The sequence below is a fragment of the Anser cygnoides genome, chromosome 6, assembly GCF_040182565.1.
Source record: "Anser cygnoides isolate HZ-2024a breed goose chromosome 6, Taihu_goose_T2T_genome, whole genome shotgun sequence".
NCBI classification, from domain to species: Eukaryota; Metazoa; Chordata; class Aves; order Anseriformes; family Anatidae; genus Anser; species Anser cygnoides.
Window position 1 is genome coordinate 22,903,947 of NC_089878.1, and position 18,077 is coordinate 22,922,023.

The 18,077-nt window shown below is 37.9% G+C and overlaps 1 protein-coding gene across 3 annotated transcripts in view; it reads right to left on the bottom strand.

Moving 5' to 3' along the window:
- Positions 1-18,077, bottom strand: part of CSRNP3 (cysteine and serine rich nuclear protein 3) — a 104,870-nt gene that overhangs the window by 84,206 nt on the left and 2,587 nt on the right. The window contains exon 1 of one of the 3 annotated variants that reach the window (XM_013171390.3): positions 3,929-4,074. The exons of the other annotated variants lie outside the window; for them this stretch is intronic. The gene's annotated coding sequence lies outside the window, so the exon portion shown is untranslated. Of the gene's footprint in view, positions 1-3,928; positions 4,075-18,077 lie in introns of those variants that run through there. 3 annotated transcript variants of the gene reach the window in all.

The following is an 18,077-nucleotide window of genomic DNA, read 5'->3' on the forward strand; positions in this document are numbered from 1 at the left end:
GAAAATAACTGGAGGGAAAAAAAAACACTAACCTGGCAGAAACCTCAGCTTATCTGTCTTCAACTTGCTATTAAAAAGAAAAAAAAAGGCAGTACTCTCTCCATGTTATCATCCCTGTCTTCCACAAATTCTGCACAGCGACATGCACTGTGTGACAAACTTTCTCATTACAGTTTTCAGCAGATGCGAAGTTCTGCCTCTATACCCAGAAATCAAAGGAATCACGTTGAATTGGCACAACTCTGCTACAGCTGTAAAAACACACTGATGTTACTTCCAGTAACTTATCAGTCCTTTACTTCCTTAAATAATGATCAGATTTACTTATTATCTCCATGGAATTTTAAATTACATACTGTAGGAAAGTGGTCTTTAATTTTCCTGTGACCCAGCTTTTCGCACCTTAATAAAACAACAACAACAAAAAAATATTCTCAACATGAAAGCCTGCTATGATTAATTGTTATTATCCTCACAGAAAAGTTTTTAGAATCCATTTAATAATTTGCCTTATTAATATGTTAATACTCTCTTATAGAATGGAAGACACCAGATCCTTTCCTCTTACTCATTTCAATTAATCAAAACCAAGTACTCAGCTTTCACTTTAAGTAACCTTTGGTACTTGTGTTGTCAGCTTAAAATGGATTTTAGTATTAATTTGCAGAGGATTAATTATTTATCTATGTAACAATACCACGTAACATTTTAATGTTGCCTTTGAGACACTGCAGAACAGCGAAAATACCTCATTCAATGCTGGAAAATTAATCAGTGATTTTGATCTATGCCACAACAAAGCACATATATACTAACTAAATAAAAAAGAGGCACATTTCGCCCACCACGCAGCACTCAGGAAACATCTGTCATTTGTTCTGTTTTCTTTGCTCAGTCAGGAAGCCATCCAATGGAAATGAAGGAGAGAGAAAAAAATAAATAGAAGAGTGGCATTTTTCATATATACTGAATACCAGCTAACAACAAAAGAAGTAATACATGCAGGGAATCAGTAAGTTAGAAGTGGATTAAAAAAAATAGTGGAATTAATTCTTTAAAGGATGAAATTCCTTAGCAATGCTATTACTTGCTTACAAAGGTTTTTTAGTGATTTAGTTTGGGGCTTTTGTTTAAGGTAATTGAATATTTAACTTAAAATAATTTCTATTATATTTTAGTCACCTACACATACAGCTGATGAGGAAATCTTCACAAAAGATATTGCAATGTATTTTAATATATATATTTTATTTGCACAAAGATCACGTACAAAGGCAGGGCTTAACCATCCTCTTCCTAATACTGACTCCACTGGGAATAAGCCTGTACCCACAAGTACATGCACAATGCATGCTCACACCCCCACCAGGAACTTTTTTCCAACTTGCTGCCTGCTTTCAAATTCTTCAGCTGTCCTGCCTCCCACTCACACACTCCCTTCTCAGTAGGGTCTGCAACCAAAGCTAATGAGTTTATCTCATTTCCACCAAGCCGGTGAGTGCTGGCAGCAGCTGATAGGGAATAGTGGATAGAAAATGTAAACCTGTAGTTCAGTAGAATACCTGAATCATTAGGGAACTTTAAAACTAGTGACTACACATAGTAGTTTTATCCAGTATCTTTCACGTTGTCATTATTAAGTAGATATTTTTAGCCAGCAAAAGCAAAATCCATCGGCAGCAGCAGCGTTTCCAAGGAGACAGAATAATTTAAATACATGTGGAACTAGATCTTTGTTTTCATCAACTCCTCTCTGTTACTGGAGCTGGTTTGAGTAAAATTTCTCATTTCAGGAAAAAAAAAAAGTGGGGTGAAATATATAAATCTGAGATTGAATTCAACATTTTCCTTATGGTTTCAGATACATATCAACTGCTTACAAATAATCAAATATCAGGATGCAACTCATCTATTTTTCAGTTAATATTATTTACCAGTGTGCACATTCCAGTAAATAGCAGATACAAAAACAGTTTCTCAGTTTTTCAGAATAATTTTGTAAATCACTAAGTCTTATTGATGTTTTGTTTAGCAAACTTACATCAGGCTCCATTCTCTGAAGAAATGGCTAAAAGAAAACGAAACCACACCTGATGCCTACAGCTGGTTAGGTGTACAAGACATGGACAAAGGACAGAGTTTCTTCCACTCCTCTTTAGCACTCAGTAAGAGTTTTATTGCCCTTCTCCATTCTCCAGCTATTTTTTAATTAAATCCCATTTTGAGAAATTTAGGTCTTCTCTAAGTGAAAACAAGAAAACTGAATATATGCATTTTCTGGTTTTAATCTCTCAAATCTAGTAAAACTAAATTCTAATATTTTAGCAGAATCTAGCTTTATAAATATACAGTTAGATAATCTCAAACGAAGCAGAAAACTTCTAATCCTTCCCTTTATTTCAATGTGGTATAAATGGACTGTGACAACTAAATAATCCCCTTACTATATTTTCAGTGGGGTGGGAAGATGAACAACTAATTAAAAGCTGCTTGTTCATGAAATAACACTCCCAATTTTTCTATCAATGGATTAATTCAGAATACAGTATTGAAAGACACAGACAAGTGTCACAAAAATTAACAACTGCTTAAAGAACAATTAATCTGTATTATTTAAACAGGAACTTCTTCCATAAAATACTTGATATCAAAAATTGCTTAAAAATTAGGTATTTCTTAGATAATTATAATTAACTTCAAGAAATTCCAGGAAAAGAGGTCACATCAGAAATATACAGTGGTTACTTGAACATCTGCAGTAGCTCCTTTAATATAATTATGGGATTAAATGCAACAAAAAATATAGTTATCTGAAACAAATTAATTCCCATCATAGTGCTATTTCCACCAGTAACGTCAAGTAACGTAAATGACTGTTTAAAAAAAAAAAAAATCTATACATTGGCAACAATATATGATCACAACTCATTTATTTCAATCAAGATTTCTGCTTCTTCACACCAGCATAATGGGGTCCTGTACTACAATAGCTATTTGCTACATGTAAAACACGCAGAAATAAGTCAGTAGAGTTCACACATTGAAATCTTCACCCCAGGGAGGCAAATATTGGTGTCTCCAAATTTTTCAGTGGAACCAGGACTTTTTTCTGTAATTCTATACCCTCAAATAATGTAGCTTGATAAACAATCCTGTTTTCTGTAACAAGTGAGTTATTTGCTACTTGCCATCCTCAATTTCTGTGAGCTAAAAGCTACTGATAACACGTAAACTTGGTAAAATACATTTCATACAACCTACTTCAACAGTTTATTGAATCTGGTATGTAGCTGCATTAGGTATTACAAGATTTGTCTATCTTGTACGCATAATTTAATTATATGCATTTTTATGACAAAATTTTTATGATTGAATTATAACCAGATACATTCATAGTGTAAAAATAATACAAAAATCCACAAAAGAGCCTTCATCCTTTAAGAATTGCTCTGAGGAGCCACTCTTTCTGTATGTTCAACACTAAATAAAAATATGTACAGTTTTTGAAACAGTTCATTTTTAAGTCCTTTTTCCTAACCAAACTCAAAGAAAACATTTTTAAATTTTCCTGCACTGTCTTACTGCTGGTAGCATACACTGTATTTTCAACAGTATTTCCATCACATGTAAGATTTCTCTTCCTGTAGTCTTATGAACTACTTCAGCATCAATGAGATGCAATATCTACACTGTCAAATGAGAGTTATCAGATGACATTAGGCATGCCTATGATTTCACTGCCTATGGATCTCATCTAAGTTGAAATCTCCTACAAAGGAGAAATAAGCTGAGAAGCTGCTTCATAGTCATTAATGAGGAACAAACAGTAAGATGCTTGCACATGCCTTTTTTTTTTTTTTTTTTAAGCCAAGAAATACTGTGGCAAGGATCAAGAACAGCTATTAAGGATTTTTTTTTTCTCCCTTACCTGTAAACTGGCTTTCTGTGTTTCAGCTCTATCAATGCAGACTGAAAGGTTTACTCCTCCTTTTTCCATCCATCAGACAGCAGTCATCCAATAACTGAAGTCATCCTGGCATCCTCTGGAACATGCTCTCTCCTCTCTCCCCTATTTCCTGCTCCCCACCCCCATCTTCATGCTAGCAAAATGGGAAAACAGCAAGCAAACAAACAAACAAAAAAAAAACCCCACATCTGAAAACCAGTTTTAATATGCTACTTAGTAATCACTGAGGATGCTCTGTACTGGCAGGTAATGACAAAATTTGAAGACAAGAAAAAAAAAGTGTACTAATAACCTTCAGCTCCAGTACTAAATTGCAATTCTCCCCTTCAGCTCCTTTTTCTAAGAAAAACCAAGCAAGCAGCTGGAGGAACACAGTTACTGCCTATACACAGTCTGATATATTTTTGCATGTCAGCTTTGTACTCAGCCATCCAGATTTGCAGTGAAGAGTGCTGCTGTGCATTTAAGAAATTTTGTGATTATCAAAGTAACAATGGTGCTTTTATACAAAGCAAGACTCTGAAATCTCAATGCAAATTACAATTCAGGGATTGATGACAGTAATTTCTTACTACTCTCCAATGCTGCAAAGGAATACCAATTGTGAAGGCTAAAAATAACCGTAAGGTACCAAGATATGCAGCATCAGAAGTTCCAAGGCCAAAATAATAAAGGGATGGGAGAACTCAGATTTCCCGTGGTTTTACTTTCTATCAAATTGTAACTGTACTTCAGCCATTTTAATATCCCTAAGCATCAGCTAAATACATTTTCTTCCTGCTTAAGACAGCATTTATAAAATATCTGAAGGAGAACAATCAGTAGTAACCTTTTCCTTAATGTTTTACCTGTATAAAGCCCTACCTATATAAGTGGTGTGTATGGCTCTTCATTATTTATTTCAGAGAATATCCCAAGCCGGAAAGGACCCACAAGTATAAATCCAACTCTAAAAGCCAAAATCTACTGCCCGAAGCCAACGCCTTACGTGAACTTCACCCACACAAAACTTTCTGCCTAAATAAGAACTCAAATGCAGAGAATGCGTGGGCAAACAATTTTCAACTTGTGTGCCTCAATGATACTAAGTCTACTTGTAGCCTCTTAAATCATGATGAAATGATGTTTTCCAAGACAAATTCCAAAGAGAATTTGATTTTTTATATAACCATATCAATCAGGTATCAGCTCAGCTGAAGACACGAGCGTTAAATTAATTTCATGAGAGCTTTAAACTAAAATCAAAATCAAGAATGAGTCTTCAGTCCCAGCTAATGTAAAGTTTTCTGCCACATCAAAGCATTTGTACTCCAGGATTTCCCTTTGAAAAGAAAATGTTAAGAAGTAGAAGCTGACAAGTACCTTTCTGTTTACAAATTTCTATCTTCAGCTATGGCTTTCCAATGAAATTAACTGTGAATTCCTTTAAAGAAGAGCATCTATACTCTTCGCTGAATTATTGATCTTTAACCATAGTAAGGCCAATTTGAACTAGCATACTTCCACTATAAAGTAATAGCTGTTTTAGCTTCTGGAAAAATTATCTGTCACTCTTACCATAATGAACTGCCACTAGATCCTGTGCATAACATTCAGATTCTATAAGACACCTACAAGAAAAGTGGGTGGCTTTTTATCCAAATTACGTCTATTTAACATAAAACCTCTTCCTCAGTGCCTAGAAAAATGGAAATTCATTCCTGCCTCTGTTCAAAAACTAAAATAACTCTTTGATGACAAATCCAGACAATCAATATGATTTTTTTTTTAGTGGTAAAGAACTTTCAGGAACACTGAGGGAAGACTAAACAGGCGTTTTGCCCTGATGAGACTGGCTTGAAGACATCTTCATCTTTACTTTCTTTGTTATCTGCAGAAACAAATTTAGAGTTGTGCACCAAGGCTTCACCTCTCAACCAGCCTGACTGCTGAGGGAGATGCATAGAGTCTGAGAATTGTAATCTCATAACTTATTTTAATAAAAATCTTTTCAACACAGATGCAAGATGCAATGCTGTTCCAGTCCTGAAGCACTATTAGAATAATTAGTCACAGAGAAATGAGCAGTACACATAAACAAGTCAGAATGTCTTGCTAGTACCTGCTATGAAATAAACAAGTTAATAACAACAAACACAACAGAAACTCAAAGATAGTCCCAGACTGAAGCAACTATTAAAGACAGGTAATCAGCATATCTAAACTAAAATCCAAGTAGTCTTGCTGCGGGAAAAAAAAAAAGGAAAAAAAAGATAAGTAAATGAATTAAGTTTCTAAACACCAGCCTACTCAATAGAGAAAGGTATTTTAAATATGTGAAATGCAACTCTGCCAGTATATCTGGGCCCTGAGTACAAACCCATGTCCTGGGGGTTTGGCTGGGCACAAGGCCAAATTATAGCCAGTGCAGCTGGTGGCCTTGCAAGAAGATGCCCAAAGCAGCCTCACTGAGTGCCTGCCCACCCTTTGCTAGGACAATGCTTTTAAACGAAGCCTCTTGCCCTTAGCCATGCTATGACTGCACTGCGGCTGCCTCGTACCTGGCCACGTGCCCACTAGATTCAGCCCCTGATGCTGAGCATGGACTGGACTTCCCTGGGGGAATGCTGGGTTTCCCCCCAGCTGCCATCCCTGCTCTGCGCTGGAGGATTTGGCCCCTGCCCCACTGCCACCCTCAGCACCTGCCTGCGCGCCCCTTCGAAGCCACCAGCTGCGCTGGCCACCCTGGCATGGCATGTGAAGCAGGCTGACCACCTCTACAGCCAGCACCTTCCAAGTCTTAGCAATGCTACCTGGCTCTGCAGTGCTATTACTGGACTAGTAGGTCGCATATACACAGACGGAGGAAAGGAAAGTGGCCTTTTTGAACCCAGGCTTGTACTCAGTCCCTGCTGTGACTCAAGTGATTAGTGGGTGGGCTTATAACCCTCCAGCTATTTCAGCTTTTTTTCTTGAATGTCTGTTTTCCCTCTTTACTTAATACTTAAAATATACCTTGTTTTTTCCTCCAGAACCATTACATTGCACAAAAGAAAGGCTTCATCTGGAAGCAGACTCCTGAAATAACTTTCTGCACTTCTCCTTTTCCTGCTCATGTCTGTTGCTACTAAAATATTTGCTTCCATTTTCTTTCAGTCTACAAAGATTAAAGCTTCTTTTAGCAATCCTTTTACGCAAGGGTAACATGTTGAAGGATCACCTCCTTCATATAGGACAAAAAAAAAGAATCTTCAGAGAAAAAAAGGAAAAAGTGTATATAAATTACATCTCAGTAATCCCCTCTGCTTTACCATATAATGGTACTAAGCAAATTAAAAGAGTTGCTGGTAAAAAAAAATATGATAATAATAATAAAATAAAACCCATGTTCATCTTAATGCTTTAGACAGCCCTGATTGTAAAGGTGAGCTGACACAGCTTAGTGAGTAATTAGAACCTCAAACAAATCTCTTGTATTTCATAACATCCACTGCTAAAACTGAACACGATCCTTCCCAGAATATTTCTTCAGCCTCTTTCCCTAGCAGAGCTAATTGTTCCACTCCCCTCCCTCAGCAGTCTCTAACAGTAATCCCATTTTCTTTCCCTTTAGACCTTATACCTCTTTATAAAAAAATAAAAAATAAAATTAAAAAAAAAAGTCAGCTTTTCTATTTTATCTAATAATACAGATTTTTTTTCCCCTCTCTCTCCTTTACTTTATCCCATATCTGATCCATACCTGCTTTAGTACCCATACCAATTTGCTTCCTGGAATCATGATGGATTTACTTATCTAAAGATAGAGTAGTTAAAATTCTTTAAAGCTAAATCAATAGTTCTGCATTCAGTTTACTGCTAGTGGCCTTTACTTCGTATTTTGAAGAAACACACAATAGTTAGTGAGATGGAGGTAACAGCTCATCAGTAACTGTAGTTCCTTACGGTTCACATGTACCTTCACACCAAGACTAGACCACTTTTTCTTTCTGCAACCTGGGATAGGATGTGCTGTGTCCCATCTGCTCTCACATTTAAGATTCTGGGTAGCACATTCTGCATCATTTTGGTTTCTTCTGAAATGCAAATATTTGCAAGTGGGACAGAAAGGAAGGGAAGAGATGGCCGGGGGAAAAACGTAGATTTACATGTGTCAAAGAACTCTGAATACGAGTAAGTAATGTCTCTTTTTATCTTCACTTGATAATCCACACAGGCACTTATATTGTGGGTGACTCCCAGCAGCTCCCCTCAGGTTATGTAACTTTTTGATAGGTCATCACATCGTCCTTCGTTACGGAACTACAGTAATTAGATTCTAAAGCGTGAGATCAGCTCAGGCATACTGCTTAATGAAGACACAGATGGAGGTTGGTATTTGGAGAAATCTACAGGCAGACGTTTGAGACTTACCCATTTGTTCATCAGGCTACTGACCACAGGATCAGCCACTTGCCTAAGAAACATAGTGGCTACTACCTGGCTCAGGAGCAGAAGTTACCACCTCAGATATAAACACGGGAAGCAGTCAAGTTTTCAACAGGATAAAGCTGTCCTGAAAGATTGTCACTACGACATCTGATTACATTCCATACACGTGGTCTAGAAATAAGAATCTTATTCACCATTCTGCTATCAAGATTCCAGGCACATATGTCATGTTCCATACCTTACATCTATCGGACCTCCTGAAAATAGAGAGACTTTGTAACCCCTTTCTTTCTCAGTGTCCTACATTCTATGTGCCTCTCAAGACATGAAATACAGGCCAAGAGCTCTGCAAACATGCCTTGGAACCCATGAATATCTGGCACTCACGTGCTGGCTCCATTCTTCCTGAGGCACTTGTTTTTTTGCAGTCACACCATTCAAAAAAAAAAAAAATCCCACTCCGCTCCAGCAAAAACATATCTGTTGCTATGAACTGATAAACTGCAAGTAGCAGGGTTAGGAGAAAGGCTCCTGAAAACACTGCATCTTGCCACGCTGGAAGGTGCGGTCATATAATTTGAACAACAGCGAGCGGCTTGCTGAAAGATCTGTCAGCAAATAACAAAGGGCAGCACCTCTACAGAAAGCTACGAAAGCCTGGCACAGAGCACTACTTAGGTGTCAGAGACAATGTGGCCTAGGAACGACGATCACTCTTAGTGCCTGGCTGGAAGATCAGCTGTGGCACTGAAATCCAAAATGACCAAGAATATGACCAGAAATGACCAACCTGCCTAAAATAAGAACACCTCCCATGGCTAGGAGCCAAGAGTTAAGCCAATGGCCAACACAGTTCATGAGAGGAAAAGGCCCAACCTCTCAAAAAGACTCTCAAAGATGGAGTCGGAAAAAAAAATTAAAAAAAAAAAAGGAGAATTGAGTTTTTTTTCCCCACAAATGGTGAGCAAATGCTGTCATCTACAAGCCTCAGAAATCTTTCAAGGCATGTCGGATTCCAACAATCCAAGATTTAAATAGTGAGAGGCTCCGCACAGAACCTGTGTGAGTCTCTGACCAAACCAGAACTCTGAAATCAGAAGCAGCACCATACGAAAATGCAGCAGGCATACAAGTTATATTGGCTGGAATGCCCTACTGACTGCGTTTACTGAAGCCTGAAGGGATGACTGCTCAGCAGCAGCTGGATAACTGCAGGCGATGTAGAGTGAAAACATGTCACCCTATAGTTCGAGAATCTAAACTCTTTCAAGAAAGAACATGATTACTTCATCGTAACATTCAGACATTTTTACTTTTTAACAGAACATAGAGGACTGTGCCATTTCTGAAGCAGCTGTGCCTAACAGTATTTGTTTCAGTTTACAACAGTAAAAAAAAAACAAGCCTTTTTGATATAGCATATGAGGATGCTAAAAAGTGGCAATACTGGTCAGTGGACATGACAACGTTATGTGAGGTGGAATTTTTCAAGGAGCTGTAAACACTATTCTAAGATGGAAAGAAAAAAGAAAAAAGGAATACACTGCTTTCTGTGCAGCTGTAAAGAGCTATAGTTCCTTTCTCAGTTTTAAGGGAAACGGTACTGCAGACCTCTGTTATAATAAGCAAGTTTTTCTTTAGCCCGTGATAAACAAAACCAAAACAAATTCTCCTTTCCTCTTAAAAAAGAAAATACAGTTCATATAAAAATCACCAGAAACCTCCGTGAAAACACTTCCAGGTGGGAACAAATTTCAAGGCAAAATTGAGAAACATATTCAAGGCAGACTAATTTTCACATCTTCAAGTGCAAGTTGCATAAATTTCAACTCCTCAGACTCCCACCCACTTACCAACATCCATCTGTATTCCTTCAATCAGTTTAACAGTACAGTCACCTGCCTTCAGTGAAATCAAAAGTGGAATAATAAATGAAACATGGGAGAGAAAAGGTAAGCAAAGAAATTCTGCACAAGAGTATATATGATTTCACATTAATTCATCTGTGACTATCTTACAAAGCAGCTTTCCAGCATGGAAATTATTTCCAGTTCCAATTATTTACATACCAACACGTTTTATAGTAACAGCCTGAAACATCAGATTTTAAAAACAAGACTCTTATAAACCATAATCTAGATGTCATGACTGAAAGACAAAATTAAGCAAACTTAACAGAACAAAACAAAAACTGACAATTTTTTTTTTTTTCCAAAAGAAGTTTTTAGCCATATCAGCTTCGTAAGGAGTGTAATGCTGGAATGGCAAGGTAAGAAAAGAGATGGGGTACTGCCCCTTTTGGAAGGAGCACAGACAGACTGGCAGCAAAAAGGCAACTGATAGCTAGTTCAGGGAGGGATAGAACCTTTCCCCCCCCCCCGTGACAAGTTCATTATGAGACCATACCTAGTCACCACCACTGAGTATCTGAAAGATTAATAAGTGTTCTTTTTCTTTCTGCTTATTTTGCAGGTCATACAAGTTTCTTCTTTTATTTATATTCCATCTTTCTCTACTAATGCTCTGACTTGATGAAACCTTTAAGCTGATTTTGAATCGAGCCAGTTCTGACATTGCTAACAATTAGGCATATAGATTCCACACCCCCCCCCCCAAAAAAAAAATGCACGTCCCAGGCTGCCTGAAGACTTTCATTATTTTATTAATCACTTTAATAAATATCAAAGACCATTTGTACTTGGCAAGTATAAGATTCCCCTTCCACCCCTTCTCTTTTAGGGCCATGGGTGAGGTATTTTATGGAGAAGGAACTACAACATCAGTCTAATCCCTGTATTTCTGTCATAAAATCAAAGTTCCTATTCAAATTAGGAATGTTTTATATGGGATGCTCACGGTAATCAATTCCCACAGATGCTAATAAACCTGTATTACTGAATGCAGAGATATGTGCGCGTGTATTCAAGTGTTACTCTAAGTTTGTTAAATGACAAACATCACTAATACTGTTCCTTTTTTGACAGTCTTCAGTAGTTCTTTAAGAAGCCTTCACTGCAGAGAGTAATGCAACATAATGAAACACCCCAAAACGTAAATCTGTGAAGCTGAATATTCTGACCTTAAATAGTTCTACTGATATCAGTTACAAAGTTCTAATTCAGACAGGAAAGGTGGAAAAACACCAAGAACAGGGTAATCCCAAAATACATTTTTTCCAAACATTTGACACTGACCCCAAGTTAGCATTGTGGGCACCTGTCATTTTCCAAAGAATTAAGTTAAAAATCAACTTAATTTATGTTTGATAATTCTGCCTCGCGTGCCACCATTCTAATTTCAGCCATATGCAGTCTCCCAGCCATTCTATTTCATCTTTTTCCCCTACAACTTTCGGCTCTCTCCACCCAGTGCAGCTTAATGCATGACTCCACAGCTACCCTGTGCTCAGCCTTACAGATTGAACACGTGCCCTTAAAAGCAGCTTTACACTCAGATGCAGTTAATGCTGGGGGACTGGCCATAAATCACTCAATGTACATTTCTAGAGAGCTCCTAAGTCTACACCAATATCTTAAGGCCAATCTTCTCTAACAGATTTCAGATCTTCTGGCCATCAACACACCAACCAGTTATCAAAGAGAAGTGACCAAATGGTGATTTTCAAGTACACTATATGCATAAATAGCAAAGTTGTTAAAAAACACTGTACACAAATAGCTTGATAGATCAGTTGCCCTTTCTGAAATTCAATAGGTGCCTGATTTGTCACGATCCTTGCAAGTAGAAAAGTTCATTATTTACCTTTTTATTGTGTCATAGCTAAGGTGGAGTTCAGACTGTCTGCACAAAGCTTTGCTGATAAACTAAAATGTACTTGGTCTCCAGGTGACGTTTCAGCCACACCAAAGTTTGTTCAGCAAGCAATCCACCTGCACCTCCACATACAGACTTGCAGAAGAGTTCTGAAGAGGACACTCAGGAGGAAATTGGAGTCTGGTCCCTATTTCCAAAGCATTGTGTACAGTACAGAAACAATTGTGTGAACATGAAAGCAAGCCCAGATGTCCCTTTGCTCAGCTGAGTGACCCGGTAATGAGGCTTGAGCGTTACACCCCTTTTTGTCCCTTTTCACCCAGAAGACACACTCCTCAGCATTATCTGCTCCAAATTATGTTACAGCTTGTCATTTATGACACACTTCTGGAAGATGCAGGTGCGGGCTGGAACACTTTCAGGCTGAGGGAAGAACAGTAACCAAGTCTCTCACTTTCTTAGGAAGTGCTCTCAACTACAACAAACAAGTGCATGCCTATCTTTTGTAACAGAGACGATCCTATTACATCAAGAGTCCACCCACAGAAGAGGGATCAGTGCTGGGGATTCTCAGTGTACACAGCTGCCTATACTCTAGAGATCAGAAATTCAGACATACTACTTTGCTAATATGTTCACTTTAGCCATCTAGAAATCCCAGTGAAATGCAGGATGACTGAGCTTTACTGTGGTTTTTAGCATAGGAAATAAAGCATTACATTAAAGGTTAAAGCAGTAGAGAACTGCCAAACTGATTTCCTGAGTTGCAGATGCCTTTTTAATCACCTCCAGGGCAGCACTGGACATTGCAAAAATGCTTCTCTAAATCACAAACTTCACCGGCAACATGCCAAGAAAACATCATGTTTGGCAATGAGAAGCAGCACAGCGGAAAGAAAGCACTGGGAATAATTTTAACCAAATTGCTCAAGCCATGTCAAATAAGGGAAAATAAAATTTTGTCACTGAGCACACAGATCTCTTTTCAGACAGATGAACTTCTCAAGAGAGGTCCTATAAAAATCCCGAAGTTGACATTAGAAACAAACAAACAAAAATCAGCCTTTCTTATGCATTAATTCTTAAGCCTTAGTTAAGGGCAATTTTTAAAACAGTGACAGAATCTGCTCTATTCTGCATCATTGTGAATTTATAATAATTCTGGTGAAGCTAATGAGCAATTGAAGCTGGAGAATGGGCTTTTGTTCAGTGTTCAGAGACACAAAGTCAAAGAATCACATGCAGTGACAAGTCACTCAAACTCTCCTATATTTAGAACTTGTTATATGCATTTATATTCAGTATGGCTGTGTAAGGGAGTATATATTAGGCAAAGCTCTATTTTAATCTCTACTAACTTACTAGTGTACTTTTTATGGACCTTCTTATGCAAGCCAGATCAGCCATTTGTCTTAAAATCTGGCTATGCAGGTAGCTGCATCCCCTGATGAAAGATGTAAGTGCTTAAAACTCATTATACAACGTAACCAGAGGGCAACTGGGGTGGAAAAAAAATAACGTCTTTATGTCTGATGAATGGATGGATAGAAACTATCTGACAGTTAAGTGTCGTCCTGTCACTGAATAAACAAACATGACACCAACAACAGTTCTCTTTTACAGCTGCAACAATAGGGGAAATACTGAAGGTCAGCCATCAGTCACATCAATATTTGTGTTCCACACAGAACACAGAGCAACATAATGTTAAGTGCGAGTGAAAAACGTGTGTTTGTAAACAAATCAACTTCTGTGAGCTACTAGCACGGGCATTAACAACTTCCTTATGGTACCACAGAGCTGTGCTAAAGGCAGCCTTTCCATACATTACATATGAGATAGTAATATGTTTTTTTTTTTGTTTTTTTTTTTTTTTACCATTCACTGTTATGGATTAAAATTTAATAGAATTTGAGTACAAAATGGAAGATACAGGAGAGCCATTTCAAATATTTAACAAGCGACTATTTATGATACTTCAGCCTACTAATGCACTGTTCTCACTGAGTACTTCAGCACACAAGACAGAAATAAAACGTTTTGCAACAAGTTGAAGTTCTAAATGAATGCTGATTGAATATATATGAAATATACATTCTCTAGTCATCTATCACTAGAATTAGGCTAAAAAAAGGCTAAATATTCTGAATTTAAATCTGTTTAAAAGTCAAATAATCTAATACTGAGATGCAAGTAATATAGGCATTAAAATATATCCTAATGAACGTGATTTTTCACTCTAGTGACTGGATACAACAAGAGAACAAAACATTTTCTTCCATAAAACCAAGCAATTTTAGCTACATTCATGGCGTTTCTTCCACTTCGGCTGATATTTACAGACTTAATCTTATACAAACCTTAAGAAAAACAGTAGTTTTGAAAATAATTGACTGTGTTTGTTCTACAGATAATGCATAATTATAAAAACTGATTTTCTCTCATCTTATTAGGAAATTTAGTCATACGCAAGATCAGAAACAGATTCATGTAGCGTATTTCATCAATAATATACCGGATACTGGCAAGAAATCTAGACGATGATCAACACATGAACTACTGAAAGTCTTTAAATTACCTTTATTTAGTACTAAGTATGGTTTTCTTTTAATTAACATTTTTATCAGACCACTCCTAAAAAAAAAGGAATTGAATTAATTCCTTTTGATGTGTAGCGTGGCTTAAGTCTAAGCCACACTACATTCTGAAGACAAAGTAGGAATTTTCTTTAAAATCGCTATCCATAAGGGAGGTACCATAATTACCAGAGAACCTCACCATGCAAACACCAGTTCGGTGTGATCATGCACTGACACCTAGTGCATACTTGCAGTTAAGAAATGCTGCTGCTGCTTTTCTAATTGCCCATGCAGGACAAATGGTACCAATACATTCCTGCTGACAAGGCGTTCCACAGATGGACTTTAGTTTCCTTTTTCTAATTAGAGACACATTAGGGTGTGTAGTATTTCATACACAAGCATGAAAGCACATGTAGTATAAAAAACATGTATGTCCCCATACATGAACGACTACCTTTGTTTTCCACCCACAACGACAGACTGGTGAGTAGTGCCCAGCACCCCAACGAAGCCATGCAGACAACGAAGTTCCCAGGGCCGGACCAGGGCTCTGCACACCTCCTCCTCTACACAGGGAGGCCGAGGGCTCCCATACAGCGAAACTACTCTGTTTCCATTACGGAGCAGATGGTGATAGAGATGAGCTGAAAAGCCCTTAAACGTGAACAGCACATGCTGAGGAACAACAGAGGCTGCAACCGCAGGATTTATAGCCCAGAACAACCCAGGGTCAGTGACCGCATCGTTGCATTGTTGTCTCCTCTGCTGCAGCTCAACAGCGAGGCAGATGCCAGCCACCTGACCCACTCATCCTGCTTTCCACACAACCACCAGCCCCGCAGCCTCTCCACATACAGCGGAAGAGATCTGAGATTGCAACTCAGAACTCTTTCTATTCTTTAGTCGCATGTCAGGGATTCTTTCTCCCAAACTTTACACATTTCTCAAGCATAACACCTGAGCCAGCAACTACCTTCTCTTGAATTTTCAGGGAGCACTGGACAAACGGTTCAGTGAAAAACTCTGCTGCCTAGTATTACAAGCAACATCGGAAAGGCAAATATCAAAATAAACCGTCAAGCTAACAAAAATGAGTTTGTTTGTTTCCAGAGGTGGTACCTGATACACTACCAGATGCTGTCAGTCACCATAAAGCTTTGCATACCCATGTTCAAATTTTGAATATTCATATCCTGATTTTCTTGAATTCCCAAATGTAAGGATGCCCAAAAGTCATGTAAAACGTTCTGAATGACACTGCTGCAGGCTGTAAGCTACCATTTAACCTTAGTGTTGAACTGATTCAAGAATTGTTCAAGAGAAGGGCGACGCAGAAGTCCAAACTACACACACCTACCTTGTTTAATCTATTTACTAGGGGGCCAATAAAGGAAAGAGAAAAAAAAAAAAACAATCATTTCAGAAATTTTAGGGCAGTTTAGGCTTCATTTGAGAAACCTGATGCTGCCTCACAGTAGTCATGGATGGGTCTGGGTGCGAACCCTGGTTTCTCTCTCACACGTATGCCGTTTACTTTGATGCAAGCTCAGACACACGCAGGCGACAGCACTAGTGAAAGGTCTTTCACAAAGGGGTGTCTCTGAGCTACCCCAAGAAAAGGAACGCTGGAGGAAGCAGTGGTGCCCCGCCACCTCCATCACCCACACACTGCTGCCAACGGGGAATCTTCAGACCTCAGGACCAGCATTCGGGAAGCGTCAAAGCTCTAATCATGACCCTGAGCTTTTCCCTCAGTCTTCCTAAACTATTTTGAGCAAAGCCATCAGTATATTCACCTGAAAAGGTGAGGGGTAGGTATACACATGAAAACACATACAAGATTACCACCACTATTCACAAATTTTAGTATGTGAATTATGTATATTATTTTAGGATTCTTGTATTAAAGCATCTAAGTCCATTTTAAAAGTACCTGTTTTATCAATTCATCTTGGAAACAGTGTCCATCAAGCCAAAGTAGATACTAGTGAAAGCCAATGCAAATCCTGAGCAGCTTTAACTCTCAGTATTTTATATGCATATATGATGTTTACAAATGTGGCTTCTTGTTTGTCAGGACCCCACTTGGAAGATGTTTTCCAGGCTATAATTACAATAAGCCATTACAAATTTTCTACCATCTCCTATACTATGACAAAAATGAAAATTGGTAACCATGTTCCTGTCAAAAAGGAATTCACATTTACATGTAATCATACAAACAAAACATAGATTATTAAAGGGGGGATGGGAGCAGGACACCAGGGAGCCTGATCAGCTCCTTTCATGGATCAAAATTGCTTCTGTAATAAAGAAAATGTATACCCCCTCAAACCATACACAGTGTTCTGTTTTGCAGATCAAAAATCCTTGTTGCCATGGGAACTGCAAAAAAGTCAGTCATGACATAGCAAGGCTGTAACAGAAACATGTCTGCTGGGAAATTACCACTAGTCCTGGTTTTCTTATCAAAAATGCTCGTGTTATTTTCAACCTGAAAACAAAATGCTTCCTCAGATCTTACTTCCATACTCTCCCCTACAAGTATCTAGCAAATTTCCACTAAAAATGATATATATCATATCAATTTATACAGAATAAGGTAAGCAAAGAACGGTTTAAAAAGATGTACTATGTACAACATAAGAATACCAGCTTGCACATTTCTTTCCCAGATACACTTGGTACAAAACGTGCACTCCTGATTTACATTGCTCAGTCTATCTGCGCACAGGAAAATAAACAGATCTTTTTTTTTTAAAAAAAAAAAAAAAGACTAAAGCACTTGGTAAGAAGCACACACAAGAAAAAGAATATTGCATAGAACAGATTACATAAAGCAATATTTACAATGCAATTGCTTAAAGCAGTATTTCAAGGTTACTTATACATACAGTTTGCTTTTGTACCTGTGTTCTCACCAGGTAACAAAAATTAACGTTTGATTGCTAGAATAGAAAACCATCCCTTTTGAGAATGCTGTTGTCACTTCAAAGCAAAGTGAAAAATCAGAGTCATGCAATTCCCACTTGAACACAAACAGCTCCCAGAAGCGCGAATAAAACAACAACAACAACAAAAATGCTGATCAAAGCATCCATGTAATAACATGGAATTCACAATGCAATCAAACATACCCTTTACAGCACCCCATTATAATCTTACAGAAATGCTAGACTTATTTTTCTGTCAAGCATGTGTAATGATGTAAAGTGTCTCGAGAACACCACACAAAACATATTACATATAAATACTGTTAAAATTAATTGACCTCTGTGCTGGTCTGTAGCACAATGAAGTGGGGAAGAACCCTGGAGAAAACAGTTTTGCAGAACAGTATCTGC